The following is a 14,064-nucleotide window of genomic DNA, read 5'->3' as shown; positions in this document are numbered from 1 at the left end:
AGCCACTGGCAACTTACCAAGGCTTCCCAACTGCCTCACAAGGACATCCATGGCAACCGTAATTCATCCTCTTCCTCTGATGAACTTGCTGGGCAGGAAGCATCAGTATGAGTAACAGGCAGATCTTAATGTTGCTCTTGACCAATGAGAAGTTTTCTGGCCATCCAGGAATCTGCATGTTTAACAAGCACCCCAGGTGATTTTATGCATAATAAAACTTCACACCATGGACATTTCCAACATCAGAGGAGTAAAATCTCAGGAGCTATTACAGAAATCTTTTAGTGTGAAATGAGTCCAAGGTGTGTGGATCACTTGAGCCCAGGAGTTCAAGACCAGCCTGGGCAACATAGTGAGACCCCCATCTCTATTTAAAAAAAAAAAGAAAAGAAAAAAAATCTTTTACTGTGAAATAAAAACATTTCTGTCTCACACGGCTTCCTTGGATTTGATAGAACCTAGATGAAGCACTGAGTAGAAGACATAGTACTGACTTGGACTCAAATCCATTTTCTATGCCAACTAGCTATAATCTTGGGCAATTTGTGCCATCTACTGTGGCCTCATATAATCTTGGGCAATTTCTAATTCCCCCATCTGTAAAAATGGGACGATAGGGAAAAAAGAGGTTAGATTCTTTATTCTGTAGCACAGCCTGAATATTTTAAGACTTTTTTTCATATCATAATGTGAAAATATCCAGTAATTGCTTAGTGCCTATTAAGCACCCTTACCCTACCCCATCCCACTAACTGAGCAAGCCCACCAAAGCCACTGGCCACTTACCAAGACTTCACAATGGTTTGATAACTAGGTGCAGGATGCTGGTTTGAGCCTCTCCCAATTCTCTGATAACCTCACTGGAGGTTAACCAGGCAGGGCTCAATATACCTCTTCACCAGTGGCATAGTTTCTGATTGCATGTGGCATCACCTATAGGACAGGGAGAAGAAAGAAACAAACATAAGATGGAACAGTCAAGGTTTGAGATCTAGCTTTAATTTTATTTTTACCACCTTAGTCAAGTTATCCAGCCAGTCACACCATGGATCTCAGATTTTACTCTTGCTAAGCATTCACACTTAGCATCACAATTATATTATCTGGCAAAGGCAGTTACAAGGTCTACGATTATTAGTAAGGATTCCTGCCTTTATTTTAAATGAGAGAACTGGGTACAGAGGTACCAATGACTACACCAAAGTGTTAGTACCCAGATGTGAACTCTAATGCTTATCTTCGTAGTTTCCTTCAAGTTCTTCCCCTCTTTAGACTTCAATATCGCCGTGAATAAGGGGGTAAACTTGACCCCTTAGTGGCCCTTCTGTGTCTGGCAGTTAATGAACCTATATTCTTTAGTCCTGACCAAAACAGCCTGCAAAAGGTGAATGAAACCTTCATCTAGTCATCAGATGGCATCTGGTTTTCACACTGATAGGAAAAGGTTACAAAACTATGGGCTCTTGGACCAAGACCCTATCATTTACAATCTCAACTCCCACCACCACTCACCTTACCTTAAGTGAAAAGGAATTGAACATTATCTGCTCCCTCACCCAGCTGTCTGGGTTATCAATAGGACCACAAAAACTAGGCAGACCAGTGGCTATGCCCCTACCTCCAAGAATCAACCACTGGAGTAACAGGCTCTGAGTCATGAGACACAAGCCAAAGACCATCAAGGAGTCCTTTCATTCTTTCTTTTTTTTGAAACAGAGTCTTGCTCTGTCGCCCAGGCTAGAGTGCAGTGGTGTGATCTCGGTCACTGCAACCTCTGCCTCCTGGGTTCAAGCACTGCAACCTCAGTCTCCCAGGTTCAAGTGATTCTCCTGCCTCAGCCTGCCGAGTAGCTGGGATTACAGGCGCCCGCCACCGCGCCTGGCTAATTTTTGTGTTTTTAGTAGATGGGGTTTTACCATCTTGGCCAGGCCGGTCTCAAACTCCTGACCTCAGGTGATCCACCCACCTCAGCTTCCCAAAGTGCTGGGATTACAGGCGTGAGCCACCCTGCCTGGCCAAGGGGTCCTTTCTAAGGAGCAGCCTATTGCCTGTAAGTTTCTCAGTCCCTAGCTGCTTAGCATGAAAAATAACCCAGAAATCTGGCAATTCAGCAATGGCCCAAAGCCCAGGTTACTGTTATCATTATATGCTGGCAGCACAAGTCAATACTGCTAAGTTTCCTGTTACTCAGTGAGATGCGGGCAACCCTCAACTCAAACCCCTGGAAGACACAAGGAGCAGTTACCCAGGACTCATTTTTAACTGTTTTACCTACCACCAGCCAGAAAGAATCTGTCCTCTCATCTACTAGTGACCATGAGACCAAGGCAGAAAGTTCTCCCACCATAGATAAGGAAGACTGGTGCTGCCTAGCTGAGAGGAGAGGGGAAGCAGGAGCCTTGATAGGTTTGAGCCATCTCTTTATTGGAGCAACTAAGGCTACCATTTACTAGAGCAAGACTTGCATATTCATAAGTAGCTGCTGCCACTAGCAATTATTGTAGCTTTAAAGCCCAGAGGGACAAGGGTAGAAAAGGAATGTGTAGAGGGCCTAATTGGGAAATAAATGGTCGGTGTAAACACTGATCCAGAAAATGCCTGCACTAAGGAGCCAGGAATCTAAGGGTAGGTGGTAGTTAGTGCCTTCCTCTGAAGACAGCGATCTTATTTCCACCATTCCCTTCCCCCACCCCACCCAGCTCTTTTCCGAACTAAATTTCTCCAGTTTCCAGAACCCCTCACCACCCCCACTTATTCCACTTCTGTTCAAGTCAACAGTTTCAAAATGGAAATAGTTTCAATGTGTCTCTAGCTTTGATAGTCATAGATGAACACTGCAAAAAAAAAAAAAAAAAAAAATCCGGAACTATATTAGGCAAAGAATGTAAAAATCAGCCAGAGGCCGGGCGCAGTGGCTCACGCCTGTAATCCCAGCAGTTTGGGGGGCGGAAGCCGGCGGATCACGAGGTCAGGAGATCGAGACCATCCTGGCCAACATGGTGAAACCTCGTCTCTACTAAAAATACAAAAATTAGCTGGACGTGGTGGCGCATGCCTGTAATCCCACTCGGGAGGCTGAGGCAAGAGAATCGCTTGAACCAGGGAGTCAGAGGTTGCAGTGAGCCACAATCATGCCACTGCACTCCAGCCTGGCAACAGAGCGAGACTCCATCTCATAAAAAAAAAAAAAAAAAATCAGCCAGAATCCCAGAAAAGTTTAACACTTGGGGTACGTTCTTCCAACAACTTTCATATACATGCACAAACATGAATTCTTATTTTACAATGATTAGATGAAACTATACTGTTTCTCTTTAGCCCTTTTTCAATTAATATGCTCTATACATCTTTCTAAGTCAAATATTTATCTTCAAGACTATTTTTATTTTTAATGGCTATGTTGTGCCATTGTTATGCCCAGACCGTTTATTCCCCGAAGAAGACCACCAGAGTCCAGAGTCAAAGCTAAGCAGCAAGGATCTTCATTACAGGTTCGAACCTGGAACTCTCCCTCGCTCGTGAAACGAGACAGGCAGGAGAGCTCCCCCACTGAGCTCCGAGCAGTGTTATATAGTCTAAGAAAAGTGGGCATAGAGTTATTATACAAATCAGATATATGATTGGCTAGTGTTTGAACAAGGCGATTTGGCTAACTATGATTGGTTCCCGCCATTTCTGATATTTTGGTTCAAACTTTGAGGCGGGAGAGCAGGTTTATGGCAGCAAGAGTTTATCTTACTTAAACACGTCTTGTGACCTTGCCTCAGAACTTACAAAATCTCTGGTATGTGCAAAACAAAATCTCTGGTACGTGCAGAAAACCAGGTACTCACAGAACTTACGAAATCTCTGGTATGTGCAAAGATTAGAGAGCAGAACAAGGGTGTAGCAGGTGGGGGGCGGGTACACATCTATCTTTGTGTCCTTTCACCATTACATGAATACACCAAAATGTATTTAACCAAGTTCCTATTCATGACTAGGTAAGTTTTTCCATTATTTACTGTTATAAACACCGTGAATATGCCCATATCTAAATCTTTTTTTTAATATTGTTAAACATATATTTGGGGGTATATCCCTATAAATGAATACAAACTTTACAGTGTAAGAGATGTGCAAAGATCAGTAAAACAGTCTCTACCCTTGAGTTTAAATCAAAGGAGATAGACACAAACAGGTAACATTGACCATTATCATGTCCATGGATAAAGACAAACAAAATTTCATGGTGCTTCCTAACTGAAACTGCAGCTGTTGCTAACAGAAAAGGCTCAAAGAATACTATTAGACAGTAGCCCAAACTAAAAATCCATTTGCTAGAATTCCAAAGAGTTATTCTAATGCTAAATATTGCCTCATTGGCATTTCAATATGACATTGTTGTTTCTCCTTCAGCAAGCCTTAAAGGAAAGAACCAAGCAGAAGCTGCTCAGAAAACCACCTACCCTAAAGGCAGAGAAGTGAGTAAGGTGCAAGGCAGTATATGACACTGGACCTGGACTTCCATCTTTCCTTCCCCCTACTATTTCCAGTAAACAACAGTGAGCTATAGCCATTTTCTTTCAGAAACAACGTGGATTCTCTCCCTGAGACTCTCATTCCTACACAGATCTGCTTACACATAGTTGTGCTGTGCTGGTATTCATGCCAACTTAGAAGACACAAATAAGAATGAAAACAAACTTTTTCAGCACCATGATGGGTCAGATACAGATGACATTAACATGGACGACAGACAGATTTTTAAAACCTATTCAACAAAGATGAGTTAATGTGATAACGCAAACAGTCCTGAATCTTATAGTAACATTTCAGTCACAGGCGCATATACAATGGTGGTCCCATAAGATAATAACACCATGTTTTTACTGTACCTTCTCTATGTTAGATATGTTTGGATATACAAATACTTACCGTTGTGTTCCAAATGCCTACAGTATTCAATACAGCAACATGCTGTACAGGTTTGTAGCCTAGGAGGAATAGGCTATACCATATAGCCTAGGTGTGTAGTAAGCTATACCATCTAGGTTTGTATAAGTACACTCCCCTATGATGTTCACACAACAACAAAATCACTTAATGATCCATTACTCAGAACACATCCTGTCTTTAAGCAACACATGACTGTATAGTGAAATGTTAATTATAAAATCTAGGCCGGGCGCGGTGGCTCAAGCCTGTAATCCCAGCACTTTGGGAGGCCGAGATGGGCGGATCACGAGGTCAGGAGATCGAGACCATCCTGGCTAACACGGTGAAACCCCGTCTCTACTAAAAAATACAAAAAACTAGCCGGGCGCGGTGGCGGGCGCCTGTAGTCCCAACTACTCGGGAGGCTGAGGCAGGAGAATGGCGTGAACCCGGGAGGCGGAGCTTGCAGTGAGCTGAGATCCGGCCACTGCACTCCAGCCTGGGCGGCAGAGCGAGACTCCGTCTCAAAAAAAAAAATTAAAAAAAAAAAAAAAAAAAATCTAGGTGTTGGGTACATAGCTTTTCACCATACAATTCTTTCAACTTTTCTGTATGTATGTTTGACAACTTTCACAATAAAATTTTGGGAAAAATCCAGCAAGCAGCTTTAACAATATGGCTGTAAGACTTTTCCTTCTATTTTATTTTATTCCTAGGATGATCCTATCCAACAAGATGAGCCTATTCAATGTTTCCTCCATTTTGTTTTAAATTTAGCTTTCTCAAATATGACTTTGAGCTCTCCGACTTTTTAATGAAGTGAAATGAATCAAAATGTATTCATAGGCAGGTTACCAAGATAGTACATGTAAAGTTGGGGAGGCACAAGGGGAGGTGCTCTAAGCTCTTGGAAGTCTAGGCTCACTACCTGTATATGTCTAAATAAATGAATATTTCAGACACCCCACTTCTTCATTTAAAAATTAGTGTTAGGAACCTCTAAACATTTGCCTCAGCTTACCTTTCTGCCTTATCCCACATTAAGTCCTTATTTCCCATATTCTCATTGCAAAGAACTGTGTAGGAAGGAGAGGAACAAGGGCGAAGGCACCAAAGCATGCTATGTCCATGTGTTTCAAGTTTGAATACAATAAAAGGTATTTCTAGAGTAGAGGTTCAAAGCTTGATGTTGAAGGACAGATTATAACTGACTGACTGCAGGACCCTGGGGGAGGTCTTATAATTTCCTACTTTAAAACATGTCTTAGCTGGTTTATCTGTAAAAGAGGAAAAAGACTTGTCATAAGCAATGACAAATGAAGTAAATAAATATGAATTTCTGGTCTGGTGAATGGAATGAGGAATGAAACCATCACTGTCGAGTGATGATCCAGAGTAGGCACAGCAATCTTTTTCTACAAAGGCTTTGTGGGCCACAATGTCTCCAATATATTGAATGGCAAAAACAGCAACTACTTTTGCACCACCCTAGTAGCTACTTAACTGTGCCATTGGGATGCAAAAGCGGCCCCAGGTAAAACATCAGTGAATGAACGTGGCTGTGTTCCAATATAGAACTGTATTTGCAAAACAGGTAGCCCATTGGCAATAAAGTTTGCCCACCCTTGGCTTAGAATATGGAGTCTGGTTGGGTGCTGTGGCTCACACCCGTAATCCCAGTATTCTGGGAGGCTGAGGAAGGTAGATCGCTTAAGTCCAGGAATTCGAGAATTCGAGAACAGCCTGGGCACCAAAACGAGACCCCGTCTCTATGAAAAATACAAACATTAGCCAGGGGTGGTGGCGCACACCTGTAGTCCTAACTCAGAACGCTGAGGTGGAAGGATCACCTGAGCCTAGGAGTTCGAGGCTGCAGTGACCTGTGATCGCGCCATTGCACTCCAGCCTGAGCAACAGAGTGAGAACCTGTCTCTTAGAAAGAAGGAAGGAAGGAAGGAAGGAAGGAAGGAAGGAAGGAAGGAAGGAAGGAAAGAAAGAGAAAGAAAGAAAGAAAGAAAGAAAGAAAGAAAGAAAGAAAGAAAGAAAGAAAGAAAGAAAGAAAGAAAGAAAGAAAGAAAGAAAGAGAAAGAAAGAGCAAAGTCCTATCTAAGAATACTATTTGGACTATTTGGATGATTACCTGGGCCCTGAGGATGAGGCCCCAATCTAACAGTTATCACTCAAGTCCCACCAAGAAAGCAAGTGTCAGCAATAGCAACAGTTGCAACATCTGTAAATATCAAGGACTGAAATCCAAACACAAAAATGGCATTGTCTCATGAGAAACTCTTAGGAAGACATATACAAAAATATCAAGTTTCTGACCACATGCTTTTTGAAGAAACAGTTGACAGTCCAGAGCCTGTGGAGCTCACTTTAGCAGGCACACAATAAATGTTTGCTGATGAGTCATTCATTTATTCATCTAATAAACATTTACTGAGGCCTACTAATGTGCCAGGCTGGGCTCTGGAGATGAAGACACCTTCCTTGCCCTCAAGGAGCTCACAGTCTAACTAATAACAGGAAGAGAGACAGGCATATATACACAGACAATTACAATACAATCTGATAAGTGCTGTAACACTTATCAGGTTGTATTATAATGGCCGATGTAAAATTTCTTCCCAGGGGGTGCTGCTCCAGGCTGCTGCTGGCTGTAACATCAAGACAGGGGAGGAACAAATTATAGAAATCAAAGGTTAAATGTTTTTTGGTTATTTCAAATATTCAGGCTTTCCCTAACCCCTGGCCATAGATGGAATTGGGAACTAGACACTGGCATGATGTAAAATGGGACTTCCGTGCACAGACTTCCAATAAAGGAACTTCTCAACCCCCTCTTCTAAAACATGAGGGGGTTTTTTTTCCCTTTTTGCTTATATACTCCTCTTAACCTCCCCACCCTACTACTCACATGAGCCTGGTTTAATATCTACAGCTAGCAAAATGCTGAAAAATGGGAGCTTACAACTAACTGGATTAACCCAGTGTAACTGGATAGCAAAAAGCAATAAGTAACAGCTCATTTGGCACTTCTAAATCCAATAATCCTCATCCTTCACTGAAAAAAAAAAGTTAGAATGCTATTAAATACAAAATAGATAATATACAGATCAGAGTAGGAATGTTAGAATAGTTTATTTAATAAACATAATTAAACAGATTCTCTAAACTAGAAATAACATTCAGTTTCAGGAAACCAGAATTAGACCCCTCCAAGACCTTTGAGAATATCTAATTCACCTATGTATTATAAACAAGAAAAATGAAACAGAGAGGTAACACACTCTGCCCACTCCCTTTTCAAAATCGTGTGAGTGATAATAACAGACTCCTTGAGGTAAGATTACCACTGTAATAGTTATTACCACTGTAACAGTTTTACACAAAGATAGAATGGCATTTTTCTGTGTCTCATACCTTTCTTAATAATACCTAGGTTTTTAATGGCTTTTTTGTCTCTGACCAGCAAATAGGGCTGAAAACATCAGCAAGTTGTTGACAGTTATACTGAGATCACTGTTTTGGGACCCAATGTCTCTATGAGGCTGTTATTTAATAAGCTTAACATATTATTTTCCCCTAAAGTTATTACACTGCTCTTGCCTGTACACTGTTCCTTTCTGCCAATTAGACAACTCCTGGTGCCTTCTCACATGCTAGTGTGTTCCTTAATGCATTTCACATCCCCAAAGCATTTAACAGTATGCATAAATGTGGACATTTCACTACCTGCCTATATCCTCCCTCAGGCCACTCAAATATTTAAAATAAGACCCGTCCCTGAATGGATGCGGGAGAAGAGACCACTGTTTTGTTTCTTGTCTAAATTAGTTTCTCATTAGGGACAAAATGTTGCCCTGTCTTCTCCCCATGCCCAGAGCCAGGAAGCACCACTGTTACACAGTACTCAAAAGTGCTTTCCTTTTAGATAAAAAGCAATGGATTTCTGTTTAAAGGTCAGACAAGGCCAGGCAAGGTGGCTCATGCCTGTAATCCCAGCACTTTGGTAGGCCGAGGCAGAAGGATCACTTGAGCCCAGGAGTTCAAGACCAGCCTGGGCAAGACCTACACTCTAAAAATAAAAACAAAAATAAGATAAGAGGTCAGACAAATGTTATCTCAAAATGGCTACCAAGAACCAGACATGTATCCACACAGCAGTTATATCTGGAACTGCAAACATTTCTTCAGACTCAATGGCAACAAATATTACTGGGAGCATATCTGCAACAAATGACATTTGCAACTTACAAATAACATTCAGGCACAAATTGAATAATTCACAAAAGGAAATAAGAGCTAGTAATTAAGATCTAAAGTCCAGCCTCACCAAATAATAAAAGAACTGTATCACAAAACAAAGACATCAGCCAGGTGTGGTGGCTCACCCCTGTAATCCCAGCATTTTGGGAAGCCGGGATGGGAGACTCACTTGAGCCCAGGAGTTCAAGACAAGCCTGAGCAACATGGCAAAATCCCATCTCTACAAAAAAATTTAAAAATTAGCTGGACATAGTGGCACACACCTGTAGTCCCACTACTCAGGAGGCTGAGGTAAGAGGATCTCTGGAGCCCTGGAAGTCGAGGCTTCAGTGAGCCATGATCACGCCACTGTACTCCAGCCTGAGCAATAAGGGGAGAGCCTGTCTCAAAAAAAACAAAACAAAACAAAAAAATGAAGAGATACCATTCATTCATTTACATATGGAGTCAGCAAAAAAAAAGCAAAAACATTTTTTTATAAGTACCTAAACGACTGGGTACAAAAACTGACATTAATTTTTTGAAAAGTAACTATGCCAATTCTTTATAATGTTCAAATCTTTTGACAAATAACTAATTCTAGAAGTCTCTTCGATAACAACCCAAAATAGATGAATAATAAAAACCAAATGAAAAGATATTCATTACATAATTTAAAATACTGAAAATCTATAAAATACTTCCATACAACAGAACATCATGAAACACTGACAATTACAAAGAATGTTTAACATGGACATACGCATGTTATAATGTTAAAAACAAAACACAATATAAAATAGTACACATATATTATCAACTGCATAGAAAAATGCACAGAATGAAGTGAATAAATGTATTAACAATAGTTCTCTCTGGGTGGTGAAATTATGGATGTTTTTTCTCCCATGCTTGATAGTTATCCTCAAGCAAAGTTATGAAATTTATCAAATTTCTAGACTGAGGGAGCTATTCAAATTTAAACAATAGAAGAAAAAATCACAAAATAGAAGACAAATTTGCCAAATAATTTCAAATCTCTACTAACCAAAAATTTAAAGACAAAAATTAAGAGGCAAACAATAACATGGAGTAGGTATTTATAACATTACAAAAGTCTGAGTAATCTTTATTTACAGAACACACTCAAACATAATAATAAACACTAAACTAAAACTTCAACGCATAAATCAACATAAGATATGAACTATCATTACATGAAAGAAAACTGCTGAGATATATATGGAGGAAGAAAATCCAAACTAATAAGCAAATGAAAAATTAATACTGGTTTTTATCCATTAAAAATTAACAAACAACAACATTCAGCGCTTGTATGAGTAAAAATTGATACAACCTTTTTGGGAAGAAGTTTGGCAATAGACACTGAGAGTTTAAAATGTTCATACCCTTTGATGTACTAACTCCACTTCCACGAATGTATCCTAAGCAAATAATAAAAATGAAACAAATGTATTTTCAGTCTTTTATTACAAGAAAAAAGACAATAACCTTTCCATCACTATTGTATATTTGGATCAACACGGCGAAATATTAATAATGGGTTAAAAAAAAACATGTACTGCAGCAAATGACTGGTTAGACGTTTCAAAGCGTTAGAGCAGACAGAAAATCAGGCAAAACAAGAAGGGTGTGTCCAGCCTGCCGCAGTCGGCCATTTTAGACCCTCTGCAGAACAAAAAGCACAGAAGACAAGGGTAGTTAAGGATAGCCACCCCACTAGGCACCAAATCAACAATTCTTTACCTTTTGTCTCCTAGGTATGTAACCCCTGTAGTCTGCACAGTCAGAAACAGAAAACAGGTCTTCTTTCTCAAATGGCTTTGGTTAGTTACAAACAGATTTTGAAATCATAAAAGAAAGTTCCTTTAAATTCGCCTCCTCTTTTTAGGGAATAAAGCATAATGCTTAAGAGCACAGGCTTCTAGAGCCATCCCACCTGGATAAAAACCCTGTCTCAGCCATTCAACTGGCTGTAAAGCCTTGAACAAATTAGTCTCGTGTCCCTCAAATTTCTCATTTGTAAAAACTTAATAACAGTACTGCTGTTTCGTAAGATGGTCGAGAGTACCAAATGAGTTACGGCCTATGTAAAAGCACGCAGACCAGAACCTCAAACGTAGTAAGTGCTATTGACATTTAATCATTATTACAGATAGAGAAATAGGCCCAGTGGCCGGGCGTGGTGGCTTACGCTTGTAATCCCAGCACTTTGGGAGGCTGAGGCGGGCGGATCACTTGAGGCCGGGAGTTCGAGACCAGCCTGACCAACATGGCAAAACCCCATCTCTACTAAAAATACAAAAATTAGCCGGGCGTGGTGGCGCGCACCTGTAACCCCAGCTAATACTTGGGAGGCTGAGGCATCAGAATCGCTTGAACCCGGGAGGCGGAGGTTATAGTGAGCTGAGATCGCGCCACCGCACTCCAGCCTGGGCGACGGGGCAAGACTCTGTCTAAAAGGAAATAAATAAGTGAGCGAGAGAGAGAAATAGGTCCAGAGAAGGAAAAGGACCATCATGAAATCATAGCTAGGATTATTGGAAAAAGATGTTTTTTTCACTTTTTAATCCTGTGCCCTTTCTAACTATGTATCTGTATCTAAGTGCTAAATTACTAGTTTTAGCGATTCACAGCAAGTCTTCAGAGAGTCATGACAGTACATCTGCCTTTAAAATAGAAACTCTAATCTTCCCCCTTGACAAAACCGTGCTGAAAGTTCTACAGAAGAAAAAATAAAGGAAAGGGTGAAAGCCCAGGTCACCTTCATACCACCACTGCCATTAACTACTTTTCTATCTTTCTCCACGACAGTATGAGTCCCAGGCAGCCATAGGTCCAAATTCCAGGTTTACAGCAAAGAGTAACAAGCATTTGGAAACACATCCAAACCCTCACGCCTATGTTCTCAGGGGAGAAAATCAAGGGCTTTCGGCCAACATTAACATTAGATTCTCACACTACAACCACAGTGTTTTGCTACTCTGATGGGATGACTGTATTCAGAGCCAAGTACAGAGACCCAAGATCGGAAAGCCAGAGAGAGTCCTCCGAATGCGTACTGCCCAAATGTGGCCTGTCTCCAAGTGCTCCCTTTTTACGCATTTCCTACGCACCGCCAGCTGCCGCAACCTTTTGCAGAGTCATCATCTCCTCCTCATTTTTGAACCCACTTACCGATAGGCCAGTGAGAGGCTAAGATTCTGGCTTAATTTCTAGTGGATCTGGCCACAGCATGGGAGAACTCCAACTCAGGTTGACTGATCCCTTCACTCAGCTAAAAAGGTAGTTCTCTGCAGGGCCTGCTAGCCCAAGATGGCCAAGCAAAGACAGCTTACCTCCCCCCTCGCCATTTTGCAACCTTAGTTACCCGAACGCTGAGCGCCTCCCCTCCCCGGCACTCCGTCTGAAATACGCATGCGCGCCGCTTCCTCCTTACCGTTCTCCCCAACCTTCAAGATGTTGTCTCAAATACGCATGAGCTCCACCTCTACCTCCCAACTGCTGGTACCAACTCCTAGCAACTTTGCGTTCGTAAATATGCCTGCGAGTCCTTCCCTTCCTGACCTTCCAAACCTCCAACCCCTACTCCATTCAAGTCTTGCGCATGCGTGCCTCCCTCTCCCCGCCACCCACTGGAGCCCCTCCCCTTAACTCAGTTCTTCTCAAATACTGTTAGCTTGAGCGCCGCCCCTCGGCGCCGCGCCTCCTCATCCAGCCTCTCAAATACCCTGCGCAGCCCGCTAGTCCTCTCCCTTCTTGCTCCTATTTGTATACAGTATGCATGCCTGATGCTATGTGGACGTGTTTCTCGCCACTGTTCTGCCCCAATGCCCAAGGAGAGCCATTACCAGCCTTCCCTACTGCGGGTAGAAGCGATAAACTAGGGAAGTTGAATTGGGGAAAGAAGGCGTTGCAGGTGATCAGAGTGAATCCCAGATCTAGATGGAATGGGTCTAAACTCCAAGGGAGGGGGCTAGAGTACCCCGGGATTCACATAAGACCAGTCAACCTGAACAAAGGCAAGGGAAACTCTCATAAACCATCGGCTGAACATAATCCTAAGGCCTCGCCCTTTAAATACATCTGCTACAAATGACGAACCACAAATGTTTTAAACAGGGAACATTATGGAAAACACCGATGCTCAGGTGCCTTGACTCTAGTTAGAGGTAAGGAGTCCGCATTCCTTTCACAATGGGAAGCAAATGCTCAACATCCTTTTGGAAAACTGGGGCCTGTAACGGATTCCATTTTTTCCTCCCGTGAACTGGAAAAATGAACAAATTAAGGATCTTCCTGGCCCAAGTTCCCTCCGCCGCCCTCCATGTTCTGTTCTTCCCCTACATCGTTCCTTTACCTCCTGGTTGAATTCAGTGTCGTAGCAGGAATTCTTAGAGCCGGCCGTCCCAAGATGGGGTGGAGAGAGCGGCATGAAAGAGAGAGAGAGAGACGCCTGAATGGCAGCAGCAGGCCTTAGCGGCAATGGACAGCAGGCACATGACCAACTGTGCCTTGAGCCGCAACGCTGAAGCCAGAAAAGCACAACCGCTCCAGAATCGCCGCAGTGTGCTTCCAGCGCATGCGCTGCTCACGCCCCTTAACCCCGCGCCCGCTCTCCCGCCTCTAGGAGTCTAACCCTTAGCGGTCCACCGACCTCCTTCACTCCCTTCCCAGGACGCTATCCCACTCTGCTTCTTTCACTTTTCCCCTCCCCTCGGTCACACTGGCCTCCACCATCACATCCCTCCCTCAGCCCATCCTTCTTTCGTCAATCCCTCTCCCATTATTCTTAGCCAACCATCTACCTTTATTTCCTCTGTTATCGTTAGTGGTCTACCCTCCAATTCTTCACCTTCCCTGCCAGTCTGCAGCCCT

The 14,064-nt window shown here is 42.3% G+C and overlaps 1 long non-coding RNA gene across 8 annotated transcripts in view; it reads right to left on the bottom strand.

The window, feature by feature from the left end:
* Nucleotides 1–13,766, bottom strand: part of LOC105496944 (uncharacterized) — a 37,647-nt gene extending 23,881 nt beyond the window's left edge. For 2 of the 8 annotated variants that reach the window (XR_011618211.1, XR_011618214.1), the window contains exons 1-3: nucleotides 13,547–13,766; nucleotides 787–933; nucleotides 18–172 (exon numbers count right to left, since the gene is read on the bottom strand). This is a non-coding gene — a long non-coding RNA (uncharacterized lncRNA). The other 6 variants (XR_011618215.1, XR_011618213.1, XR_011618208.1 and 3 more) reach the window with 6 other exon arrangements.
* Between the last annotated feature and the right edge of the window lie 298 nt (nucleotides 13,767–14,064).

Source organism: Macaca nemestrina, chromosome X (genome assembly GCF_043159975.1).
Source record: "Macaca nemestrina isolate mMacNem1 chromosome X, mMacNem.hap1, whole genome shotgun sequence".
NCBI lineage: Eukaryota > Metazoa > Chordata > Mammalia > Primates > Cercopithecidae > Macaca > Macaca nemestrina.
The sequence above is the reverse complement of the archived record's forward strand: the minus strand, read 5'-3'. Positions and strand labels throughout refer to the sequence as shown.